General features: G+C 35.4%; 1 long non-coding RNA gene and 2 pseudogenes across 1 annotated transcript; 2 read left to right on the forward strand and 1 right to left on the reverse strand.

Moving 5' to 3' along the window:
* Nucleotides 1-2,940: 2,940 nt before the first annotated feature.
* Nucleotides 2,941-5,076, forward strand: LOC126604568 (uncharacterized; annotated as a pseudogene).
* Nucleotides 5,077-5,783: 707 nt separating this feature from the next.
* On the forward strand, nucleotides 5,784-7,099 carry LOC126604569 (60S ribosomal protein L9-like; annotated as a pseudogene).
* A 3,093-nt stretch (nucleotides 7,100-10,192) lies between these two features.
* Nucleotides 10,193-11,460, reverse strand: LOC126604570 (uncharacterized). Its single transcript, XR_007616687.1, has 2 exons — nucleotides 11,134-11,460; nucleotides 10,193-10,559 (listed from the first exon to the last, which is right to left on the reverse strand). It is a non-coding gene; the product is annotated as an uncharacterized LOC126604570 (long non-coding RNA).
* Nucleotides 11,461-27,824: the final 16,364 nt, after the last annotated feature.

The following is a 27,824-nucleotide window of genomic DNA, read 5'->3' on the forward strand; positions in this document are numbered from 1 at the left end:
TCAAATCCTTAAAGATCAAGTCACCAACTGGAAGAAGAGCCCATCAATCTTGAAGATCATACCGCTGACCAAACTGCTCAGGTGTGAATTAGAAAGATTGAACAAAGCAACAAGTCGTCACCTTCACCTCGTGCCTGCTTGCAATATGTTCGAGTCAACCTTCAAGAATCAAGCCTCGACGGCCTTTGAAGAAGTTTCCAGCCAAATTCAAGATCAAGCCTCGACGGCCATCGAGGAAATCACAAGTCCGATTCAAGATCAAGTGTCTACCACCCTTGAATCAAAACCTAGTTCAAGAATAAGCTGTGGAAAATCAACAATTGGAGGAATCCAGAAAATCCTCCAACCCAGTTTAAGATCAAAGCTGTGGAAAGTCAACAAGCGCAACAAAATACGTGCCGATTCACCCACTACCAAAGCCAAAGATCATCTACCACATGAAGCTCCTTGTGGTCCAATTTCAACCTTCAAGATCAAGCCTCGACGGCCCTTGAAGAAATTTCAAACAAAGTTCAAGATCAAGCCTCAACGGCCCTTGAAGAAGTCTCAAGCCCAATTCAAGATCAAGCCTCAACGGCCCTTGAAGAAATCTCCAGCCCAATTCAAGATCAAGCCTCGACGGCCCTTGGATCGACGTCTACAGTAAGGGACTTCAAAACGCATCTCCTACACGCGACAAGCACATGTACACGACGCGACTTGAAGTGGGGGCATTTGTAGACATCGAAATTTTGGTAAATAAATGTTGACCGATAAATCAAAGTTTCAACGCTCATGTATTACATAAATTTTACACGTAGCGTGTGACTTAACGAAAATTGAAATGAGTTGGAAAAGTCATCAAATAGGACACATGTCAACACCTGGCAGAAACGACTTATTTCATCTGGAATATTATATTCAAAATTAGGCCTTGGAAATTTCTATAAATACAAGCCCAATTCATTTGTTTGGGGGAACCAATTCATATTACACCTTGAAGCTCTGAAGCTCTGAAACTCCGAAGCTCTCAAGCATCCAGGTTCCCGAAGAATCAAGAAAGCTCTCTTCGTTCTTCGTTCATCGTTCATCCAAGATCAAGCCCCAACGGCCCTTTGGATCAACAATCATCCACCAATTCAAGATCAAGCCCCGACGGCCCTTGAAGAAAGCACCATCGTTCATCATCCGTTCATCCAAGATCAAGCCCCAACGGCCCTTTGGATCAACAACGTCGACAAATCCACACACATCCAACCGTTCTTCAAGATTAAGCCCAAAAGCCCTTGAAGATCTGTTCATCACTGTTTTTTCAAGATCAAGCCCAAAAGCCCTTGAAGATCCGCTCATCACCGTTATTCAAGATCAAGCCTCAAACGGCCCTTGAAGAAACATTCATCCTCAAGATCAAGCCCCAACGGCTCCTTAAAGATCCGCTCAAATCCACCTTCAAAGATCAAGCCCACGGCCCTTTGAAGAAACTTCCAAACAGCTCATCCAAGATCAAGCCCCGACGGCCCTTGGATCAACGAAACATCCATAAATCAACACCTTACGGAGATCAAATCAGAGGATCAAAATAGAGAGAGATTGTAACCCAAAATCATCAAACACCAAATATTTGTTTGTGCACGTCGTTCTTGTCTCTTTCGTTTCAGGAATTTTCCGTGTTCACAGTTATACTTAATGAAAGTATAAATAAACTCTAAGTGTTAGTGAATCTATCATTTTAATGGGATATGCATTCTACGAAACTAATTTCAACATCAAACCGTCAAACTTGTTTTTATATGCTTCAAGATTGCATACGCCAAAAATTGAAAAAAAAAAACATTCAGAGATCAAGTAACGGAACAAAACTTTTCGACGGTTATCAAAGAAAAATCACGATTTAATGGTTATTTTAACTTCGATTTTGATGATTTTTTACAGTTACACTCCTTGACTCTATATGAATACAATGAATGAACTTGATCTTCAATTTAAAATATTTACACTAGTGGATACCACAAAATCTTATGTTATACTTAATGAAAGTATGAATAAACTCTTAAGTGTTAGTGAATCTATTGTTTTGATGGGATAGGCATTCTACGAAACTAGTTTCAACGATCCAACCATCAAACATGTTTGTATATACTTCAAGATCACATACGCCACAAATTGCAAAAAGCAAACATTCAGAGATCAAGTAATAGGACAAAAAATTTCGACGGTTATAAACTAAAAATCATGATTTAATGGTTATTTTAACTCCGATTTTGATGATTTTTTTATAGCTACACGCCTTGATCCTATATGAATACAATGAACCAATTTGATCGTCAATTTAAAATATTTACACAAGTGGATGCCACAAAATCTTATGTCATGATGATCGATGAAAATTGAGGATTTTGTAAATGGAATAACATATAAGCTTTGAGTTCCATTGGCAAGGTTTAAACTTTTGAGAAAGGCTTCACAACCTTGAAAACAAAAACTTTTTCTTTTTGCATATCCTTGCACATTTAATATTTTGTAATAGACTAGTAGTGTATGAATGTTTGTTTATTAGGCTCTTATTTTTTAGTGTAGATGTAGTACTTAAATGACAAATGTGTTTTAATGTTTTGAAGTAATATTTATGTAATTGAAGAATATTTTTTTTTCTTAACGGGTTATAACTGGTCGGGTCACTTTACCTTAGGGACTCGTTAAGATAACGGATGTGACACGACACAACCCGTTAAGATAACAGGTGTTATACGAAAGCAACACGAACATAACAGACACGATTCGTTTGCCAGGCCTAGTGGGACTTGGGACTCGTTTAACAAGTACTCAAAACACTTTTAAAGAAATATTTTTGAGTTCTAAAAACACTTCAAATATTTCTTACCATTTATTTAGGCCTAAAGCCCAACAGGCCCCAAGTTGATAAACCCGTCACCCTTTTCCGCGCTATGGCGCGAAAAGACTCCCAATTCCAAAAATCCAGTTGCGACATTAGGGTTTCACCTCACATGCTACCGGTAGTCTGGGCACTGCTGCTTCCTCTCCCCCACCGCAACGATGTCCGGATTTTCAGACCAGCTCGAAGAAATCAAATCCCTGATTTCTTCAGCCGCCACCAAAGCAAACAAGTCATTCGCCTACTCTACCCTCTTACACCTCCAGCAGCAATCCTCCGACTGCCACGATTCAATTCAAATGCTTGCGCGGAGCTGCCGGAGCCTCATCCGTCCGACCGTCGCCGATGTTCGGAACAATGACGAAGAAATGTGAGTTCTTCCGATTCGAAATGTCATTTTTCTGGGTTTTTCATTTATTTTAATGGTATGGTGTAACTGAGTACGTCTTGGAATTTTTTTTATTTAAAAAATTTGCAGTGCAACGCAGGCATTGAAATGCTTGGGCTTTATGATATATCATCCGTCCATTGTCGCCGAAATCGCAGGTACATGTAGCCACTCAAAAATCTGATTCGTTTGAAATTAAAATTTTGAACTTTTTAGGCAGCCGAGCTTAAACTGATAACCAAATTTCTGTCACCAATTTCTTTGTTTCGCAGCGGATGATGTCAAATTTGTTTTAGATTCACTGGCAAAGCTCATTGCAACCACGAAAATGAAGATTATTTCTTTATATTAACGGGAATTTATTACTACAAGCGATAATCTTTTTGTGTTTTTAGTTTTTGTTTTTTCGCGTGTGTGTCCGAATATTAACCTGCTGATTTCATAACTGCAGTCTGTTTGCAATTTAGGGGTGTGGTGCATATCTATCCAACAATTGAGTACACCACTTTTAGCTGCCCATTTCCATTCTCTTTTGCTTGCGATTGTTCATGCCATTGACAATCCTATCGGTTCTTTGTCGACTACTTTTGAGGCTATTCAGGTAATACATCGCAAGTGTCATGCGTTTTAAATAGCGTTGTTTTCATACTAATTCTTCTGAATATGCCTTTTGTTATTGTGACAGGCTGTTATGAAGTTAGCAACTTTGTTAAGTGAGAATATGAGAGAGATGTCGCATATATGGGCTCCTCCAGTGTATAGAAGACTCCTTAGCTCTGATATGAGGGAGAGGGATATGTCAGAGAGGTGTTTATTGAACACTAGGTCTACAATATTACCCCCTCCGCTAAATCTTTCCATGGTACTCACTTGCTCATGTCATTTTCTTGAAGTATGACTTCTAGTATGGGTAGCTTATGCCGTGTCATGGAAAAATTAACCATAAGATTATATAGTATCCCTTCCATTGGCTTCATGGGTCTCACATAGAACCATTAGGTGGCTTTCCATGATCTTGTCTTGCTGGTTATTCTGTAATTTATATTGGCATGTACATTTCCTTTTTCTTCGTTTTCTTCCATAAACAGGCAGTTGTCAAAGATTTGAAGCCAAGGTTACTTACTGGGATGCACCACATGCTAACCAATGGCATGAAGGTTCAAACTATTCAAGCATGGGGATGGTTTATCCGCTTACTGGGATCTCAGGCCTTGAAGAACAGGCAGTTAATTAATCAGATGCTAAAAATTCCCGAGCAGACATTTTCAGATCATGACTCTCAAGTTCAAATTGCTTCACAAGTAAGTCTAATTCCAAAGAATAGATGATGTGTTTTTCTTAATGATTTCATTTATGTTATGCTCCTTCGAAGCTAGATCCAAGTCCCTAATCCTTGTCAGCGTTAAAACGTAATCTAGTCTCAGAATATCCAGACTTTCAGATTCCATGTCTTAAGCTAGGATTGTTATGTACTCCAATTTTGCAGGTTGCCTGGGAAGGTGTTATTGATGCCCTTGTTCACCCTACCATGATATTACCCTTTGAGACAAATGCGACAAAAAAGGACAATGGTATGGAACAAATAGGAACATGCAAAGGAAACGGTAGTGAAATTCAAAAAAAGGGATACTTAAAAAGCACAAAGCTCATTATGACACCACTGATAGGCATCATGTCGACTAAATGTGATGTATCTGTTCACTTAGCTTGCTTGAACACGTGGTGTTATTTATTGCATAAACTTGATACCTCTCTTAGTGATTCTTCTATCATCAGAATGGTACTAGAGCCTGTTGTTGAGGCAGTTTTTCAAGTTGATCCTGATTGTAAGAGCATCTGGGCCAGGAATCTGTGCATAGATCATTTGCTTAATGATTTCATATTGGCAAAATGTAAAGATATAGATTATGACTCACTTAATCAAGTGAACCATCAGTTATTGGGCAAAACCTCTAGGATTGCTCCCTTTGTATCTGGAAGTTTCTCTTGGAAGCAGTATCCCATCAAAACTTTTCGATGGTTATCAACGAAAAATCACGATTTAACGGTTATTTTAACTTCAATTTTGATGATTTTTTGCAGCTACACTCCTTGACCCTATATGAATACGATGAATGAACTCGATCTTCAATTTAAAATATTTACACTAGTGGATACCACAAAATATTATGTTATACTTAATGAAGGTATGAATAAACTCTTAAGTGTTAGTAAATCTATTGTTTTGATGTGATACACATTCTACAATACTAGTTTCAATGATCCAACCGTCAAATATGTTTGTATATGCTTCGAGATCGCATACGCCAAAAATTACAGAAAACAAACATTCAGAGATCAAGTAACGAGATAAAACTTTTCGACGATTGTAAACGAAAAATCATGATTTAACGATTATTTTAACTCCGATTTTGATGATTTTTTACAACGACACTCCTTGATCCCACATGAATACAATGAACTAATTTGATCGTCAATTTAAAATAAGGAAAACTAATGAAAAGGGCTTGAAAACTTTGAAGGTTAACCAAAAACCATGTAATAACTTTATTTAATGGTTAGGACAAAGCCCAATGTTAAACTAGTCCAATTAAAATGGCCCAAACTATAAATTTCCGATTTTGCCCTGACGGCAAGTCTTTGTTCGTTTATCCTCTCTTCCTTTCTTCTCTGCTATTCCCTGCCTCCATAACCTCAAATTCCTCGTCTCCTTTCATCACCAACCGGAGCTGCAAAGCGATAGAGAGAGAGTAACAGCCAGAGCAGCGAACATGATGACCATCCTCTCCTCTGAGACCATGGACATCCCCGACGGTGTCAAGATCAAGGTCGACGCTAAGGTCATCGAGGTCCTCACGGGAATAAGACCAGAAAGCTGAAGCTGAAGCTCAAGGCCTGGTTTGGCTCCCTCAAAATCAGCCCCGCCATCCGCACCGCTCTCTCCCACATCGGAAATCTCATCACCGACATCACCAAGGGGTATCGCTACAAGATGCGTTTGTGTATGCTAATTTTTCCATCAATGCCTCCATCACTAATGAGGCCAAGTCGATTGACACACGTAACTTTTTGAAAGAAGGTGAGTAAGGTGGATATGATGATGTTTCTATCACCCAATGTGAAAAGGTCAAGGATAACCCCATCTTGGATGGAAATGAATTTTTCTCGATCTTGTGCCCTGATCAACCAGAAATGCCATCTTGTATATTAGGAAGTTTCTTGATGGTATCTATGTGAGCGAGAGGGGAACCATTGTTGCAGAGGAATGAAGGGTGTTTGTTTTTTTGTTCTTTCTAAATGTAGTTTAATTTCTTCATGGGATTGGCTAGTTATTCTTTTTGTTGAAAAGTACATGTGGAAGAAAATATATCAAGGGGTAGATGCGGGCTGCGGGTTATGTTGAATGTTTGATTGTGTTGCTGTTTTTGGTAAGAAATTAGAGAGAAAAATATTAAATATCTGTCATGGTTGATATATTTGATTCAGTTCATAGAGGAGTAATGGAGAAACTGATGGATTTAAGTACTTGAGGGAAAGCTTCCCTTTTGTAATCACTAAAATAAAAATGAGGAAGCATTGATTGGAATGGAAGGCAGATTTAAGGCAAAGTTGTATTGATTAGGAAAATAAGCCATTAGAATGCTAAAATAAAAATGAGAGTTTGGTTCGTTTAATTTTTTTGTTTGTTTGTAATATCTCATGTTCTCAAGGATTTGTTTTGTGATGTAGTTTATAAACCTTTGATGATGGTTGGCCATTATATGTGTGCATTTGGGGTGCTGTGTCGTGAGTTTGTGAATGAAAATAATAAATTTGTAAATGAAAATTTATGTGGTGTATTTGGAGGTGTTTTGAAATTGTGTTTTTGTTTCATGCATAACAAAAATAGTCGTTGTTTAGTTTAAGAAATAGTGATCTTACTTGTGTTCAATTATATAAATAGTTAATGTTCAATTTTATTAAACAAAAATAGTCGTTGTTTAGTTTAGGAATTAATATTTGTTTTTGTAGTTTTTGTGTGTGTGTGGACTGACTGCTGCTATGTGTGTACCTACGTATGTATGTCCATTTGAGACAGTGAGATTTAACCCATTTCATTTAGAGCGAATAGAGATCGATCGATTATGTTAAAGAACTTGATTAATTATAAATTTTCATCATTATAATTTACAAGAAATTACGCTAAAGAAGAAATGAAATATTTGAACCAACTACTCATTGAGTTCAAGAGAAATTGTCTTATTCATTAGAGTAATCTACTACTTACAATTTATTATTTGATTTAACTTTCACATTTTACATTCTTATGTGTTATGCACACAATGTAACCAGTTTAAGAAATAGCGATAGTACCCGTGTTCAGTTTAAGAAATAGTGATAGTGCCCGTTTTCTGTTTAAGAAATAGTTAGTGTTAAGTTTACGAAATAGTGATAATACTTGTATTCAGTTCAAGAAATAATCAGTGTTCAATTCTATCAATATCCTGTAAAATAATTGGATATCTAATTTTATAATGTAGCCTTCAAGGGGTATATAATTGGACAAAGAACAAAGACATTCACATGGAGCCTAATGAATGTTGCTGGATGTTGGGAACCTATTAAGATTGATTTGGCAGACATGGAGGAAAAGAATGAAGAGGCTATTGCTGCCTTCATTGAAGAAGTCCACTTAAGCCATTAATTTGGTAGATATCGAGGAGAAAAACATGATATAATGTAAATATGCATATATAAGTTCAATGAGCAGCACTATCATATATTAATTTGGTAGACTAAATCATAGAGGGTTAATCGTATACCGTTGAAAATTTTGCGGGAAATAAAATTGTTGCAGGCTCTAAACCTAAACATTGACTATTTCTTAAACAGAACACTAGCACTATCATTGTTTCGTAAACTAAACACTGACTATTTCTTAAACAGAACACTAGCACTATCACTATTTCGTAAACTAAACACTGACTATTTCTTAAACTAAATACTAGTACTATCACTGTTTTGTAAACTAAACACTAACTATTTATTAAACGGAACACTAGTACTATCACTGTTTCGTAAACTAAACACTGACTATTTCTTAAACGGAACACTAATACTATCACTATTTTGTAAACTAAATATTGACTATTTATCAAACGAACACTAGTACTATCACTGTTTCGTAAACTAAACACTAACTATTTCTTAAACGGAACACTAGTACTATCACTGTTTCGTAAACTAAACACTGACTATTTCTTAAACGGAACACTAGCACTATCACTGTTTTGTAAACTAAACACTGAGTATTTATTAAACGGAACACTAGTACTATCATTGTTTCGTAAACTAAACACTAAGTATTTCTTAAACGGAACACTAGTACTATCACTGTTTCGTAAACTAAATATTGACTATTTATCAAACGAACAATAGTACTATCACTGTTTCGTAAACTAAGCACTAACTATTTCTTAAACGGAACACTAGTACTATCACTGTTTCGTAAACTAAATATTGACTATTTATCAAACGAACACTAGTACTATCACTGTTTCGTAAACTAAACACTAACTATTTCTTAAACGGAACACTAGTACTATCACTGTTTCGTAAACTAAATATTGACTATTTATCAAACGAACACTAGTACTATCACTGTTTCGTAAACTAAACACTAACTATTTCTTAAACTGTACACTAACACTATCACTGTTTCGTAAACTAAACACTGATTATTTCTCAAACGGAACACTAGTACTATCACTATTTCTTAACTGAACATTGATTACTTCAGTTTAAGAAATAGTCAGTATTCAGTTTAAGAAATAGTCGATTCAGTTTACTAAATAATTAATGTTCAGTTTTTGAAATATTCAGTAGTCAGTTTAAGAAATAGTTATAGTACCAGTGTTCAGTTTAAGAAATAATGATAATACTTGTGTTTATTTATAGAAATAGTCAGTGTTCAGTTTAATAAATAATCAGTGTTTAATTTAAGAAATAGTGATAGTATTAGTGTTCAGTTTAAAAAATAGTTATAGTACCAGTGTTCAGTTCTAAAAATGGTCAGTGTTCAGTTATAACTAGTGATAGTAACAATGTTCAATTTAAGAAATAATGATAATACACGTGTTCAATTCTAGAAATAGTGGGTGTTCTGATAAAAAATAGTCAGTGTTCAATTTAAGAAATAGTCAGTTCAGTTTAAGAAATAGTCGGTTCAATTTACGAAATAATCAATGTTCAGTTTACAAAATAGTCAGTATTTAATTTAAGAAGTAGTGATAGTACCAGTGTTCAGTTTAAGAAATAATGATAATACTCGTGTTCAGTTATAGAAATAGTTAGTGTTCAATTTAAGAAATAATCAGTATTTAATTTAAGAAATAATGATACCACTAGTGTTCAGTTTAAGAAATAGTCGGTTCAGTTTACGAAATAGTCCGTATTCAATTTAAAAAATAGTGATAGTACCCGTGTTCAATTTAAGAAATAGTGATACTACTAGTGTTCGGTTTAAGAAATAGTCAGTTCAGTTTAAGAAATAGTCGGTTCAGTTTACGAAATAGTTCGTTTTTAGTTTAAGAGATAGTGATAGTACCAGTGTTAGTTTAAGAAATAATGATAATACTCATGTGCAGACGGATGCGAGGGTGCGAAAATCGTTTCCCAAGTTTAATCATTTCACAAAAACCCACTCCTACTGTCAACACAAAAACCCCAAACACAGGACATGTATATCTAATACAACCATAGCACTAGTAATACATAAAATTCATAAGGATCAACCATGTTTAGTAAAAAACTATCCAAAACTTAGCAGGCTTAAAACGTTTTATTACATACGAAACAAATAGGCAATTCGTCAATATTCATTCTAGCAGAAAATAAGCAAGTCAACCAAAAGCAAACAAAAAAATCACTAAGAAACAGTATGCGATGCAAGCTGAATTTTGAATGAGATCCTATTTCCGTTGCTCGCAGCATAACATATATAAGTTTCATCATAAATGTGGAACTTTATGAACCAAAGTAAGCCACGAACATGATACGAGCAGAAAATGACACACTCAACAGACTCAATGGAACTGAGTAAAAACAATCACATAAAAGACAGGAAGATCATACAAAAACCAAGTTATCCTATTGATGTTTAAGAAAAGATGCCACGAAGAACACCGATACTCTATGCAGAACGATTCTCACAAAAGTTATGTACACTGTTATTATTCATGATTACTTCCAAAGGAAAAGTTTTTCAAGACTGCCAAGGTGCCATCACCATTTCAGCTTTTAATGTGTCCCATCAGTCTTCTGCAAAAGAGAAACGACCGTTTTATGTGGAATTGAAATAATGAATGAAATCCAGTCATACTATAGGAAGAATGTCTTAGAAGTAATAACTGAGTAAAATTAGAATAAACCAGTCAAAACTCATCACTAGCACAAGTATCTGGTTGAAGCAATATATATGAATTAGAAGATATCCTTCTGTTGGAATGGGGAAGTAGAAACTTCAATTACATTACACAGACTTTTAACATTAGGTGATACACAATCAATCCAACAAATACACTCACAAATTGTAAAGGGAGTCAAGGACAAGAAAACATAACAGACTCGTTCCAAGACTTCATCACTGCAGATTCAATGCAAGAATTGAAACAAAAGCTTCTCTGAAAACAAGAACTAGAGAACAAGACATCATCAAGGCAGATTTTAAAATGCTCCATATTCATGAAAAATTTAAAGAAGATGCATGAGTAAAAAAAGTTTTTTATGAGCTCATACATAACAGTTTTATCTCATATACAGTCATATACTAGAGAAACCTCATTATAGCAGGGCTCATACATAAAAGTAATAGTAAATGATATTACATGCATACATTTACTCAATACCGTGTCCTTTCCTCCAGTAATTTCTGAGTACATTATATTATAACGCTAACTCGAGTTATCAAACATCGCGAAACTACGCCTCACTTTCTGCAATTGAACACTTTCCAAATGTCATTTTTATATGTGTGTGTGTTCTTGCTTACTAAATGCACAGTTCACTACGACATACAACAACAACAGTTTTCAACTATCTCGTAATTACGCAGACACCGCAAGAAATCACAGATCTCTGTAAATTTGTGCCAGTCTCATTCGGGACAGTGCAAAATCCACACACAGACACAGAAACACACATATCCTCAATAAAGAATTAATTCGTACCTTATTAGCGTTTTCTTTCACATATCCCCAATATCTCCCTCTCCTTTCTCTTCACAAATTAAATAAATAAAAAAAAAAAACAGAACAAGTTGATTCGATTACAGAAATTCAATAAATTCAAAATATCATTTTTGATCGGATAAAACATAATAATAACATAAACACAGATTCAAATCTGATTGAAAAATTAGTATTATAGAACAAAGTTAAAAAAAATTAAAAATTAAAAGAGAGGAGAGAGAGCTTGGGGTTGCGTACCTGGGTGTAGACATTCTCGGCGGCGCGCTCCTCCTCGCTGAGGATTTTGCCTTTGCCTGAGCTCAAGTAGCGAATGGCTCCCCGAGACGACTCCATGGAGCGAGTGATCAACGCTCGAGTTGGCATTTGAAAGGACCCTTGCGTTTTGCGAAACAGAACATTGAAATGGAAGTTATGGTTTGAATTAGTGATTTTGCATTTATGGCAGCTGGTCAGAACGTAGGGCAGGATTGTAGATATGTTGGAAGTTTTTAACGGGCTAAGTTTTGTTCCGTTAGGGGCAATTATGGAAAGTTAAATTTGAGCGTGTTGGGCTTTGTAATCCAGCCCGTGTATAATTTATGGTCTTTGTCCTTATGATTAAATTTGAGGAGCTTTTGATTAAACAATATCTTAGGCTGGTTTTTGGTTAAAATAATCTTGATCTAAGCCCTTTTCATTAAAGCTCCCTTTAAAATATTTACATAATGGATACCACAAAATCTTATGTTATACTTAATGAAAGTATAAATGAACTCTTAAATGTTAGTGAATCTATCGTTTTGATAGGATACGCATTCTACGAAATTAATTTCAACGATCCAACTGTCAAATTTGCTTGCATATGCTTCGACATTTCATACGCCAAAAATTGCAAAAAACAAACATTCAGAGTTCAAGTAACGAGACAAAACTTTTTGACGATTATCAACGAAAAATCACGATTTAACGGTTATTTTAACTCCGATTTTGATGATTTTTTACAGTTACACTCCTTGACCCTATATGAATACAACGAATGAACTTGATCTTTAATTTAAAATATTTACACTAGTGGATACCCCAAAATCTTATGTTATATTTTATGAAAGTATGAATAAACTCTCAAGTGTTAGTGAATCTATTGTTTTGATGGGATACGCATTCTACGAAACTAGTTTCAACGATCAAACCGTCAAACATGTTTGTATATACTTCGAGATCACATATGCCAAAAATTACAGAAAACAAACATTCAGAGATCAAGTAACGGGATAAAACTTTTCGACGGTTGTAAACGAAAAATCATGATTTAACGGTTATTTTAACTCCAATTTTGATGATTTTTTACAGCTACACTCCTTGATCTTATATGAATACAATGAACTAATTTGATCATCAATTTAAAATATTTACACAAGTGGGTACCACAAAATCTTATGTTATACTTAATGAAAGTATAAATAAACTCCAAGTGTTAGTGAATCTATCATTTTGATGGGATACGCATCCTATGAAACTAATTTCACCCATCCAACTGTCAAACTTGTTTGTATATGCTTCGAGATCGCATACGCCAAAAATTGCAAAAAAAAAAAAAAAACAATCAGAGATCAAGTAACGTGACAAAACTTTTCGACGGTTATAAACGAAAAATCACGATTTAACGGTTATTTTAACTTCGATTTGGATGATTTTTTTACAGCTACACTCTTTGATCCTATATGAATACAATGAATGAATTCGATCTTCAATTTAAAATATTACACTAGTGGATACCACAAAATCTTATGTTATACTTAATGAAAGTATAAATAAACTCTAAGTGTTAGTGAATCTATCATTTTGATGAAATATGCATTCTATGAAACTAATTTCAACGATCCAACCGTCAAACTTGTCACGATTTAACGGTTATTTTAACTTCGATTTTGATGATTTTTTACAGCTACACTCCTTGACCCTATATGAATACAATAAATGAACTCGATCTTCAATTTAAAATATTTATACTAGTGGATACCACAAAATCTTTTATACTTAATGAAAGTATGAATAAACTGTTAAGTGTTAGTGAATCTATTGTTTTGATGGGATACGCATTCTACGAAACTAGTTTCAACGATCAAACCATCAAACATGTTTGTATATATTTTGAGATCACATACGCCAAAAATTGTAAAAAACAAACATTCAAAGATCAAGTAATGGGACAAAACTTTTCAACGGTTATAAACTAAAAATCATGATTTAACGGTTATTTTAAGTTCGGTTTTGATGATTTTTAAAAGCTACACTCCTTGATCTTATATGAATACAATGAACTAATTTGATTGTCAATTTAAAATATTTACACAAGTGGATACCATAAAATCTTATGTCATGACGATTGATGAAAATTGAGGATTTTGTAAATGGAATAACATGCAAGCTTTGAGTTCCATTGAGAAAGGCTTCACAACCTTGAAAACAAAAACTCTTTCTTTTTGCATATCCTTGCACATTTAATATTTTGTAATAGACTAGTAGTGTATAGATGTTTGTTTATTAGGCTCTTATTTTTTAGTGTAGATGTAGTACTTAAATGACAATTGTGTTTTAATTTTTGAAGTAATATTTATGTGGCAATGTGTGGTATGTGCAAATTGAAGAAAAAAAAATATTTTTCTTAACGGGTCATAAGTGACGGGACCTGTTAAGGACCTGTTAAGATAACGGGTGTGGCACGACACGACCCGTTAAGATAACATGTGTTATACGAAAACGACACGAACACGACAGACATGACCCGTTTGTCAGGCCTACCAATTACCGAGGGCGGAGAGACAGACCGAAGAGAGAGTACGTCATGTAGAATATTGTTGTCGAATACCAGAATACATTTTATTTTATTTTTTTTATTTCGAGATTTGTGTTTTGCTTAGGACCAAAATGTTAAAAGATGCTAGGTATTAGTCGGGCAGCTGGTTGGGACTTAGCGCTTAGACGGTTAGGTGGGGTCTACGTGGACTAGATCGGTAAAATAGTATAACTAAATGCTCATGTATACTTAAAATAATACATAATTGTATTGACATACATAAATTGTAAAATAAAATGACACATATTATTTTAATTAAATTTATTATATCTAAACCTATTGATAGCATCCTCTTGTCAACCAAAAGATGGTGAAAATACTATTTAGTCTTCAATCACAAAAAAGGGCAATAATGTAACTTCACATAATCAAATTTTACTGATTTTTATTCAAACCTCACTCATAGATGATGTTAAGATATATCTAATATTAAAATAAATAAGAAAACCTCCCGCTCCCACTCCCACCCACGTTCTCTCTCTTCCTCTCTCCTTCCCATTTTAACAAACGATATTATTTACACTAAGAGTGAAGGGGGTGGGCTTAGCCTCACAATGGGCTAGCAATAATGTAGTTCAAATTCATCTTTGGCGAGAATCAAACCTAAGACCTCTCACTTACAAATGACTGTAGTACTAAGTGGCATCTCTTTCCCATTTTAAAAACAAAAATAAAAAGTGTTCATACACACAAAGTGTGTAGGCATATGTTAGTATATTATAAAGTATGACTATACTAGTAAAAGTTTGAAGATCTTTATCATTTGGATAGGAACACAATGGTGAAGTTCTAGCCTAGTTTCCACCTAATGAGGTGGTTTAACACTTCAACACTCAATGATTCAAAATCATCATTAGTCCGTATGATTCAAAATCATCATTCTCCATATTAATGGACTATTGTCCTTTAATAACTATCTTGTTCCAACAACATTACAAACATTTAAGAGTTGTTCAAGAGAACTCTCATTTCTTCATACAAGAATTTGTAAGTGAAGAATCATGGCACATAAAATGTCCATGCTTTTGTGCTTACTTCTCAAGTTTCATATTCATATAATAAAGAAACAAGCAATAGTGTTTGTTTTAACTAAGGGTTGTTCAAAGCAACTTTTATTTCTTCATACAATGATTTGTTAGTGAAGAATTATGGCACTTAAAGTGCCCATGTCTTTGTGCTAGCTTCTTAAGTTGTTTTGTTTTTTTAACCAGGGGCGATCCTGAAATTTTTTAGGCCCGGGATGATGCCAAAAAATGTTCCTTAACTGTATATAAGCAAAATGATTTGTTTTTACAGATAAGACTTCGATAAAATTATCAAACACTTCAAACTCAATAATTTATTCATAAAAAAACTAATTTATTTTGTACTGAGAGAAGGAAACTAAAACCACAATGTGAATTCGAGTTCGGCATGTCGAGAATCCTGAGAAGGGACTTCAGGTTCCTCCAGGTGCTGCAGCACGTGCCGCCACAAGGTGGTTGCACTGGCAGCCATGTGCTGCACGGGCCAGAGAGAGTGGCAACTCACGCGCGCCTCACGGGCCTTCATCGTGAGTTTTCCAGAATTTTTCGTGTTTTTCCCTCAATTTTAGGAGCTTATTTCGAGCTCGATTCTCCACCAAAAACAACATAATTTATATGGAAATGAAGCTTACCACGGGAGGAACAAATCCATACCAAGGTTAGGCCGATTTGTGTTTAGAGTTGATTAGGAAATTGGACTGAATGTGGCCAAATGGCCACGAATCCTTGCTGGAAAAATTGCTGGATTTCATCCCAACTTCCAGAGCAAATTTCTAGTTCGATTTTTAACCAAACTTAATGATTCAAAAGCCATTTTGAAGTTAGAAGTGTAGGGAACAAAACTATACCAAAGTGGGGCCAAGTTAACGTCAGTATTGGCCAGAAAAATAGTCCAAAGGTGGCTGGTCAGTCATCGAAAAATTGGGGAAAATCCTCCCAGTGCATGTTATGCTTAAAATATTCCCCCAAACTCATTTTTAAGGTTAAAACAACCTATGATCTTCAAAATAAGAAGGATTTGAGGGTCTCAAGGTTCACCATGGTCAGGAGGGAGGATGAACAGTGGTATGACCATTGCACAGTGCAGAATCCATGGCTGGTTTGAGTTCACAGCTTGAAGTCTTAGTTCTTTGTCTAGAAGGATAATGAAACTCGTTGATATGGCTAGTTAAAACAGTTATGGTGGTGGTCTTGGCCTCCTGGCCGTCCAATATTTACAAAGGGAGAGAAGAGGGTTAGAAAGATGGAGAGGGTGAGGTTGCAAAGGTGAATACGCTGTCGTGAGGAGTGGTGGCTTGCCTCTCGTCGTGATGAGTCGTGGTGGAGCCGTGGTGAGTGGTAGCTCACCGGAGTTGGTGAGGCTGACGGTTCACGGGAAGGGGAACGAGAGAGATAAGGGTACGGGAGAGATGAAAGAGAATTGAGAGGGTTAGAGAAAAATAGGTGAGGTGGCAGCCAAATGATGGATGAGTGAGGTGAGGGAGATTTGAAATAAAAAGTGAGAGATTGTGCCAAGAGAGAGGAAGACACATGAGTGATGGGAAAGAGTGGGGTGTGGCCCCACGTGGCACACAGCTCAAGTTCATCAATGAAAATACAGAAAAATATATCATGTAACGTGTATTTACCAAAACACCCCTCATGCTTCGTAGCTCGTAAAATCTTCATCATAACTCCAAATTTAGTTCTGTTTGCACCTACGTGTTCGTATCATTGTGTACTATACAAATACGTCAAAAGAATGAGTCATACGTCTCTCTAAACAATGGTCAACGAAAGCAACCTCATCGTCTCTAAAGGCAATTTCGTCAATTCACTCTTTTAAAATTAATAAAATCATAAAATTTGGGATGGGTTGTCACACTCAGGGTTTAAAAATAGATAGATAATAAGTTTTGTTTCCCTTCTATCTAAACATTTACTGTGTTTTTATACAAATCGTGAGGTTTTTTTTCTTATTTACTAACCTTGTCAATATGGGACTAAAAAAGATAATAATATTTTTGAGTCTTTAATTGATATGTAAAAGTAATGAATGAGTACTAAATTAAACTTAATTTTGGTAAAGACATACATACAGTAATTTCTTGAAGGTTAATGGTAGAGATACGAAATTTTTATACCAAATTTTATAAACCATATAATGTGATTGTTTTGAATTCAGGACGTCTTTATTATTTTAAATAACAAAAACCAACAATTCTAGCTAAGCTTCTTGGTTATTTAACCAAATTGTATAAATTTATACTCTTATGAAAACACATATGAATATACCACCCTAATCATTTTGGTGCCCCCAATTTTCTTTGGGCCCTGGACGGTCGCCCAGGTCGCACTGCTTTTAGCAAAGGAATAAGCATATATAGTTGTGTTATCCTCATTATGTTAGACATATCAAACATGTTCTTCCAATGATACATTATCAATAGGAAGTTTGTAAGGATAGGGCTACATAGGTACATATACAATCCATTCAAGACTACCTATGAGATTGATGTACCAAGTATGGAAACTAAAGCCTTCGGCTTTTCTTTGTCAAGTTTTGGGTAGTGTTTTTGCAAATATATCAGTAAACAATACATAACAAATATAAATTGATTTATTTTAAGCCATTTAATCTGGGTTTGTAAATCAAATAGCACCACCCACTATTTTGGCAAATTTCATATCCCTCAATAGGAATTTGAGAGTTTTGGAGGAAACTCGTAGTAGCGTATAGGAGGCTCACTATTACCAAGCCCACCTCACAATGATATGATGTTAGTTAGCGTTAATAATAATGAGAGAGTACACTTGCTCATTTACATCTTTTGTAAGGACCTATCTTATTTAGCCTTTAGAAAATGTTGCCTCACAATGATACGATATTGGCTCCAATGCACTTAGTTAAGTCGTTTCCACCATGCAAGTTCATGTAGGGGTTCAAGAACAACCTCACAATGATATGATGTTGGTTATTCTCGTTGCCTACCTTCACAATATCATGTATGCATATAGAACTCCTCATGAGTGTAAGCACATGCTTTATACTCCGCATGATAGGGTAAAGTCAGGGTATGAGTCACAAACTATTGGAGCCTACCATGGTGGAAGGCCGTGATAGAGTGTTCAAAGCACTCTCACGCTTATCAACTTAATATTGGTTTGGTTGAAGTTTTAGGTCTCATCACATATTAACAATCATTTTAATCAAATTAAAACTCTTTAGTCATCACAACTATTGGTCCATGTAATTGATTTAGTAGCATATGATACTTCCACTAGTTAAGTAAAACGATTTTTGAAGAAAGAGTACATGGTACTACTAACATAAGGTTTGCATTCTTTGATTGGACTATATAGTTGCCTTAGGGCCTTAGGATGACTATGGACCTTCGATTTGATCCAACACGAGCCTAGTGTTGAATCTCAGTCTAGGAATGGTGGTTGATTTTAGTTATGCATTTAATCACATTCAGGCGTGTTTTTCTATTGGGCATTGGACTCAATTACTCCAATATGCATGAATATCAAATAAAACATAAATGAGTACTTTAAAGTAAAGAAGAGCTTATGCTCTTTTACAACATATTTGATCAAATCAAAATATAACCAAAATCTAATCTACACATTCCCATGGTTCAAACAAATTTGAGAGGCAGCCAATCACTTAGCTCAATTATCGTAGGCTTAGGTTCATATCACCCTTTCTTTAATTAATCAAACACTTTAACTAATTAAACTAGAATGCAATAATGTCATTTGGTTTTTATATGCATAGAATTGATTTAAATGGAGCTAAATGAAATCATATATACTAAAACTTAGTTTTCTCTATAACACTGTTCATCACCAGTGTTCAGATGGAAATGCCCCTGGTTTTTTCTTTGATTTGCCATTTTGTTGCCTATTTTGCACAGTCAAGTGCCTGTTTTTCTTCACTTTACCTTTCTGTTTGCTTTTGTCTCTCGCAAGCTTTTGCTTCTCTCTGTTTTCATCTCGCTTTCTTTGTGTTTGATTAAAAGTTTGATCCTCTGTTTTTTTTTTTGGGTAAAAAATTGGGTTACATCGTTTTATCTTGATTTTGCGATCGTCGGGTAAAAAATTTCAGGGTATTGGTCTCTATTATCATCAACAATCCTGGAGTTGGGATTGGCTTTCTAGCAATTTTTTGTCGCTTTAGCGGCAGAGCGGTTTGAGATTGTTGTCCAAGAAGTTGAATTCAACCCAAGTATGTTCTGAAACAGCTGTATGTAAGTTTGTGTTTTTGATTTTTGTTGTTTGGAGGAAACCCTAACAATTTCGTTTTGTGGTGAGTTGTGGTGTTTTGTTCAGAATTTGTGGGCTAAGGCGTATTATGTGTTTCCCTTCCTCCACTGAGAAGTTTGTGAAATTGCAAGGGTTGGAACGCCACTATTGGTTTGGGTATGCTCTTTGTGGTTCCACTTTTGTTTGATTATATTTTCCTTTCTTATTTGGATCAATGGAATTTTGGGTTTTCTTTTTTATGTTTAATTTTCTATAATTTTATTTGGTTCGGTTTAGGGTCGTTAGAAGAAAAACATTTATTTTCTAATCCATTACAAACCCAGATGGACCGAGGATGCATAGGAGATTTGGTTTCTTTTTTTTTAAGGGAGTTTTAACGAAAAGTCCACGGTACTGTTCACTTTAACGAAAAACCACATTTTTACACTAAAAAGTCAAACTTGGTACTATTCACTTTACCCTTTATTTTATCCTTATCATTAAAACTCAAAGTTTTCAAGCCATTTTCATTAGTTTTTTTTTTTTTTAACTCACTCGAACCTAGCTGTAGCAGTACAAAGTTCTCAACTTTTCCCCATCCGAGCTATTTAGGTAAAATCTCAGAGCTCCCAAAATTTGAATTTTCAATTCGGATTTTCAATTTATAGAGTTCATTTCGATTTGGGTTTGTTTGGAATCTGCGCTTTCTTTGGCATTTTTGGTTATTCCGTCGTCCATCATGGCCTCTTTAGATGAAATGGCCATAGGCGTCCATGGCTGCTGCCATGTTTGCTTAGTGTGAGAGGCTGATTTGCTTTTGGGTTTGTGTTTCTCTTGCTAATTTTGGATATGTTAGGACTTTGTTTTGTTGGGTTTGTCGTTCTTTAAATTTATGTAATTATCTATAAGAATTGAACATTTGTGCCTGTCTAGGGTTTAGGTTTCAGCTGAAATGTTCATATAATATAACTTAATAGTTAATAGTCTGATGACTACGGTATACGCAAACTTTAACAAGGAAGGTGAAAGAGAACAAAAATCTGTAAGGAAAGATTGGACTTAAAAGCAAGCTGTTTCTGTGCAAGATAAGTTGTTCTACTTGGAAAGATGGGTTAGTGAGTCGTATCTTTCTAAATTTATCCTCATTAGGATTTTTGGCAACATTCCGTACAAAAGTTAAAAGAGTCTGGAATGCTCTCTTCACTTTTGCATCGTCGTCCTACACACAGAAAGCAGAAATAGGTAAGGCCATTGTCCACAATCCATACAACATAACTATGAAAAGATAAATAATGAGAGCAATTATTTTCAAGCAATATTCTCCTGCATTTTTGTTTGCTTCTTTTTTATCATTTCAAAAAGTAACTTCGGTTAAACTCAAGGGTTAGTGTGTGAGTGATATTAAAAAATACCAAGCCCTCATTTGGTATATGGAGGATTGTAAAGGAACGAATAAGCCACTATTTAAGTACGTTGAAGGAAGAAATTAAAAAAATTGTGACCACCTTGGAGGTAGGAGATGGATTACATGAAAATAAAACTTATCTATTCTGATCCTGTCTAGGGTTTATGTTTCAGCTGAAATGTTCATATCTAGGTTGAGATTTAGAAAAAATTTGAGTTTTGAGCTGGGGCTTTGCTTTTTGCTAATTCCATTGTTCCAATTTGCTTCTTACCTATGAAGATAATGTATTTTCCTGTATATTGTTTTCCCAAAATCTGGATCAAAGTTATAGAATGCTAGGTGGTGAGGAGCAAATATGGGTTCCATTGTTTGGTAGCCGAGAAAACGTAGGAAAATAAATCTTAATAAAATTCAGTGACTTTTTGCTTTTGTGTCCAGTAAATTGAAATCTTTGGCTCAGTCGAGCTATGTATTAGTTAGGTTCAGTTGCATGGATTTTGTTTCTAAGATCAGCAAACAATTTGAGATAGAAATTTTTGTATTTTTTCATTCTGTAGTTATGTTAGTACTTATTACTAGATGGACTCTAAGATCTTGGATAATGGTGCATATTGATGCGAAAATTAACTTAACACACAAATTAAACCTTCTTTTGACAATTGTAGTATATAAGTAAGTAGGGATCGTTCTTAAACCGGGGATTAGGAGGGATTGCTAAAACACTCTAAATTGACTCAAATATATAAAACTAGGCTAAAAACACTTAACTAGACTCAAAAAACTCAAAACAAACTGAAAAGACTCAAAACTAACTAGAATAACTCAAAACAGCTTAAAACAACTAAATAGATTCAAACTAGACACTAGGAATGACTTTGGACGAAAATTGGTTTTAACTTGACTCAAAACACTTAAAAACACAAACTAAATAGATTCTAACTAATTAGACACTCTAAAGTAAAGGGGGAATTGGTTTTGGACGAAAATAAAGTAAAACAAAGCAAGAACTAGAACTAGATAGATTTGCACGAAATTGGTTGAATTAGATAAATGATGGGCTAGCTAGAGGATTCTTCTTCACACATGATACACTTACATTCAAATTGATTTCCAATTGTTTCTTTCAATAGACCATGAAACTCAATACCCCAGGTTAACCGTGACAACACTTTTTTAACCTTCAAGTTCTCCTTAAGTTATTGAATTGGATGAGAAAGCACATACAACAATTCAAAACATTCTCTAAAAGTCCCCTACGTGAAAAGCACAATAAAGGTACAATCAAAGATCATTAAGCTTCATGAAAACTATAAGCATTGACGAGGCATTCGTAACTATGATGAGCATGATACTCTTGCCAAGAATTCACTTAATGCGATCATTTATAAGCGACCTCCACTACTTGTGAATATAAGTTTGTAACTATTAGGTGAAACTCCCTTATATTTTAGCTTCAAATCCCTGCATGAAAACTAAGCGTGCACTCTTAATAAACATACAAAAATAAGTTATTAATCAAACGGTAAAGCAAATTGAATTCACAACTTATGAAATAACAACTGAAGGTAATCAATTCATAATGCAAGTCTAATCATGGTATTGAATAGCCCCCTAGCAAAGAAGGGCTTAGTTCCTCATAATCGCAATACAAAGATAAACAGATTTATACATTGGAAACAAAAGAAAGAAAACACCTAAACGCTCAAATGATCCAAAGTGAACAGCAAGCACGTCCAGGCACTTTCCTTCCCTTCCTTTGCTATGGCATAAGGTGTTGGTGATGGTTTGAAGGGTTGTTTGTATGGAAGAATGGATGAAAGTATGTATGGTGGTGAGTGGATGAATGGAAGGTTGCGACAAGGGTGTATGGAGATGGTTTCTGATGGTGTATGGAATGGTTAGCCCCCTGCTTGTGTGCGGCTAAGGATGTTTATTTAAAGACTTTTGGGGATTTAAGGCTAGGAAAATAATTTAGGTAACAGAAATTTAAATCAAAACATAAAGGGAAATAGGAATTAAAGTCAAAATCCTAAGAAAAGGTAAAGGAGGTGCGGCTGGATGTTTAGGAAAGAAAGGGAATGTGATTTGGTGCAGAATTTAGGCAAGGAGAGGATCCCTTGTGCGGCAAGAAAAAGAAAATGCCTAAGGAGGCTCTCCCTTGCACGGCAAGGAAGAGAAAGGGAAATGAGAGGTGCGGCATAGGACTTAGGACTTCTAGAAGTTCTTATTTAGTGTCTTAATATGATTAGGAGTCTTCTTTGTTGCTGGAACTTAGGGACTTTTAGGATTAGGAAAGATTAAACCAAAGTAGGAAATCTTGGCTTAACATTCATTCTTCTTGTAGGAATCCTTCTTCAATTAGGAATCCTAGCATCTTTAGGTCTTCAATTTCGTCTATCTCCCTTGCTCCAAGCATATGATATTCATTCCATGCCCAAAACTGCTCCAAAAAGCTCCAAAATGCACTTTCTTGATACTTTAGCCCTCTGGTCCTACAAACACACGAAAATGACTTGAAATACTAATTTAACTAAGAAATAACAACATAAATGCACAAGAACAAGCTAACTAAGTCGCATAAATATGCTCCTATCAAATTCCCCCACACTTAGCTTTTGCTAGTCTTCGAGCAAAACTAAATAAACAAAACATAACCTAGACCTTCCAACATTTGCCTCAGGGATTTTCAATGAAACATAACATGCCAAAGATCACCACTTCACATAGATTTAAGCAATCCTTACCCTCGAGCATACTTAATCATAGTCACCATTCACTAGGTCACATGTAATCAATTAAAACAACATTTTGGATGTAGTAACATGCCTTAGAGAATTCTCTCAATTCCTTACTAGATATGCACTTAATTTTCACTCAGATTTTCTGACTACTCACCCTACACTAGGTATATGTGAGAAGATTGATGTAAACATGAAAACTAGTACTCACATATGTTTTTCAACAAAGAAGCAATTTCTGGAATTATTAATGCATGTATATATATGATCTCATGAATGGAATGATACTACTTAAAAGCGAGAACCAGTGATATCATATGCTCATACCAATTCCCAAACTCCACATATTGAAACACACAACACTCAAGATAGAAGTCAAGGGTTGTAACGGGGGTAAGGGTGTTGGCTAACAAATAAAGGTAAAGGTAAACAAACGTTCTTAAAGCAATAGTGAGCAAAGTAATGAATTAGGCACTTAGAATTCACTTTACAATGCAGAAATCTACCTTTTAAACACAAGGGAAGATTCATGCAACACCTAGGGTCAAATTCAAACTTTTGGACCCTTTCTTCAACAACCAACACATGTGAGTTCATTCTCACTTATTTAGAACTCTTTTTCTTTCTTTTCAACTCACGTTTTCTTTTCTTTTTCTTTTTCCATGAATTTTTTTTTTCTTTTATGCCGTGCCCTTGTCTTTGGCACACCAAACACAAACTTTGAAACATTCTTCCCCCACACTTGTTTTCTGCAATAATGTCACTCAAAGGGAATTCCTTCCAAGTTATGCTCCACTATACTTCAAGAACAAGGTATGAATGGTCCTATTCTAGGCTAGGTAGAGATGATGTGGTTAACAAAGAAAATAGGCTAAACAAGGCTCAACAGGGTTTAAACCTACAAAACAAATGACAAGGGTGGATTTGGCTATTTGGCTTTGGTTCACTAACCAACTTCATCTTGAATATGTGTTATGCAAATCAATGTCATGCTTTGAATGGAACGGGCATGAGTTCTAGTATTTGGATCTATAATGATGAACCACATTCTAAGTAGCAACCAAGCAAAGAATAATGAGATCATGCAACGACTTTAGAAAACAAGAATGCATAGATTAATAACTCTCCAAATAAACATTTAGGCTTAAGTCTCTCAGGGATGTAGCGTTTGTTTGAGTTTCTTCCTTTAAGCATGTTACAAAAACTGATTTTATCCTTTGTGATTACATGTGAATTCGTAAACTATAACTACAACCAAGCATAAACCAAAGAGCATATCAAACTTCCATCAATGTTTGTAACTTTCTTTAACAGTCATGTACTTAAAAACCAAATCCTCATCATTGTGTTGGAAGGTACCCTAAGACACAAACAAACACAAAAATAACTCAAAAATAACTCTTTTTGGGTTTTCAAAACAATTTTTCCAGATTTTTTTTCAAATTTTTGGATTTTTACTTCAAAATACACCAAAACAGCTCGAAATGCACTAAAAACACCTAAAAACAGTGAGAAACAACATTGTAAGTGATAGGTGAATAAAACCCACGAAATTGCATAAAAACACTTGTTTACCCCTACACTTAAATCAAACATTGTCCTCAATGTTTCAATCATAAACTCACACAAAAGCAAACAAACAAACAACAAACTAAGCATGGAAAAATAAAACAGCAAAGGGAAAAGTTTAAGAACGCAAATCTGGGTTTGGAGTGAAAGTTCCATCTTCTCCTTGTTGAATGCATGGGTTGCCTCCCAAGAAGCGCTTGCTTTAACGTCTTCCAGCCGGATGAATCCGCCATGTTAAGCTTCACTAGTACCCATGGCCTGGAGGGGTACATCATCCATAACATGCTCCTCGAAATTCTCATAGTAGGGCTTTAACCGATGTCCATTCACTTTGAATTCTTGTCCTGTTTTCAAGCTTTGAACTTGGACTGCACCATAAGGAAAGACATTAGTAATAACAAATGGGCCAACCCACTTAGAACGTAACTTACCGGGAAACAATCGAAGGCAGGAATTAAAAAGTAAAACTTTCTGCCCATTGGAGAATGATTTGCCTCGAATCATCTTGTCATGGAAAGCCTTTGTTTTCTCCTTGTAAATTCGAGCGTTCTCATAATCCTTGATAGGAGCATATTTATGCAACTTAGTTAGCTTGTTCTTGTGCATTTATGTTGTTATTTCTTAATCAATTATGTATTTTTAAGTTATTTTTGTGTGTTTGTAGGTCCTAATAACAAAATTGGCAAGAAAGTGCATTTTAGTGCATGTTGGAGCATTTTTTAGCCAAGATTGGATAGTGCTAGCATGGAGACATGAGGATGGACATTTTTGAAGATTAGAAGGCTGGAAATCAGCATATGTGTGTGCAAATGAAACCAAGGAAACACACACACATGGGCAAAGAGAAAAGCACATATGGACAGCTTGGCATGGGCAGAAAATAGGTGGATTAGTGGCTGATATGATGAAGATGTGTGTGTGCAAATGCAAAGGTAAACATGGACAGCACACACATATGCAAACCACGGTAAGGTGAGGGTCTTTTTGTGCAAAGGTGACAACACAAACACATGCAAAGGGAGGAGACATCAAACAGCTCACACACATGCAAGGATGACATTCACACACATGCAAACTGCATGAACAGGTTGGAGGGCAGAAAATGTGTTTGTTTTGTGGTTGAAATGATGAGGAACATGTGTGTGCAAATGGGCAAAGGAAACACACACATATGGGCAAAGGAAAGGCACTGCATGGGCAGAAAATACACCACTACATTCACTCATTACCACAACACTCACCCTTGTCCCCTTCATTATTTATGTTTTCATGCACCATTACATTTAATCATTGCACTCAAGTGGTGCACATCCCTTGTCCCCTTCACCCATCAGATTTCAATCACTTTCACCTCTACTACATGCACTCATTGATGCACCACTCCTTCACTTTCCTTGCCCATGTCGTGCATCATGAATCCACCTGCACTTATGACTCATTTCTGCACCATTCCACCTCCATTTCCTTTATCTACCATGTGCACAATCATTCATGTTCCCCACTTGCATTCATAGCTGCAACACCACTCTATTTCACCCCCCATGCTTTGCATCATTACTTCACTTTCACCTTTGAATCATTGCTCACACCACCATCCATCCCTCCATGCAGTGCACTTCCTCTATAAAAGGAAGTGTGTGTAACAGCCATTACATTCAGTTTTTGCTTGATAATTCATCCCCAATTCAATACAACTTTCATCCAAACACATCCATTCATCTTCACATCCATTCCTCCATACAACCAAACCTTCAAACACTCACCAACACCTTGTGCCGTAGCAAAGGAAGGGAAGGAAAGTACTTGGATGTGCATGCTGTCCAACTTGGATCGTTGGAGCGTTTAGGTGTTTTCTTTCTTTTGTTTTCAATGTCTAAATTTGTTTATCTTTGCTTTGTAAGTATGAGGAACTAAACCCCCCTTAGCCAGGGGGAATTTGAAACCATGTTCATACTTGCAATATGATTTGATTACCTTTAGTTGTGATTTCATAAGTTGTGAATTCAATTTGTTTAACTGCTTGATTGATAACTTATTTGTGTATGTTTATTAAGAGTGCACTCTTAGTTTGCATGCATGAATATGATGCTAGAGTATAAGGGAGTTTCACCTAATAGTTAAAAACTTATATTCACAAGTAGTGGAGGTCGCTTATAAACGATCTAATTAAATGAATTCTTGGCAGGAGTTTCATGCTCATCATAGTAACGAATGCCTCGTCAATACTTATAGTTTTCATAATGCTTAATGATCTTTGATTGTATCTTTATTGTGCTGTTCACGTAAAGGACTTTTAAAGAATGCTTGAATTGTTGTATGCGTTTTCCCATCCAATTCAATAACTTAAGGAGAACTTGAAGGTTAATTTAAGCGGACTTAATTAACCTGGGGTGTTGAGTTTCATGATTTATTGAAAGAACAACTGAAAAATTGATTTATGTGCAAGTGTGTCTTGTGTGGAGAAGAACCCTCTAGCTAGCCTTCCATCCATTCAATTTACTCAAATTCGTCCAAAATCTATTTTAGTTTACAATCT

The sequence above is a fragment of the Malus sylvestris genome, chromosome 15 (assembly GCF_916048215.2).
Source record: "Malus sylvestris chromosome 15, drMalSylv7.2, whole genome shotgun sequence".
NCBI lineage: Eukaryota > Viridiplantae > Streptophyta > Magnoliopsida > Rosales > Rosaceae > Malus > Malus sylvestris.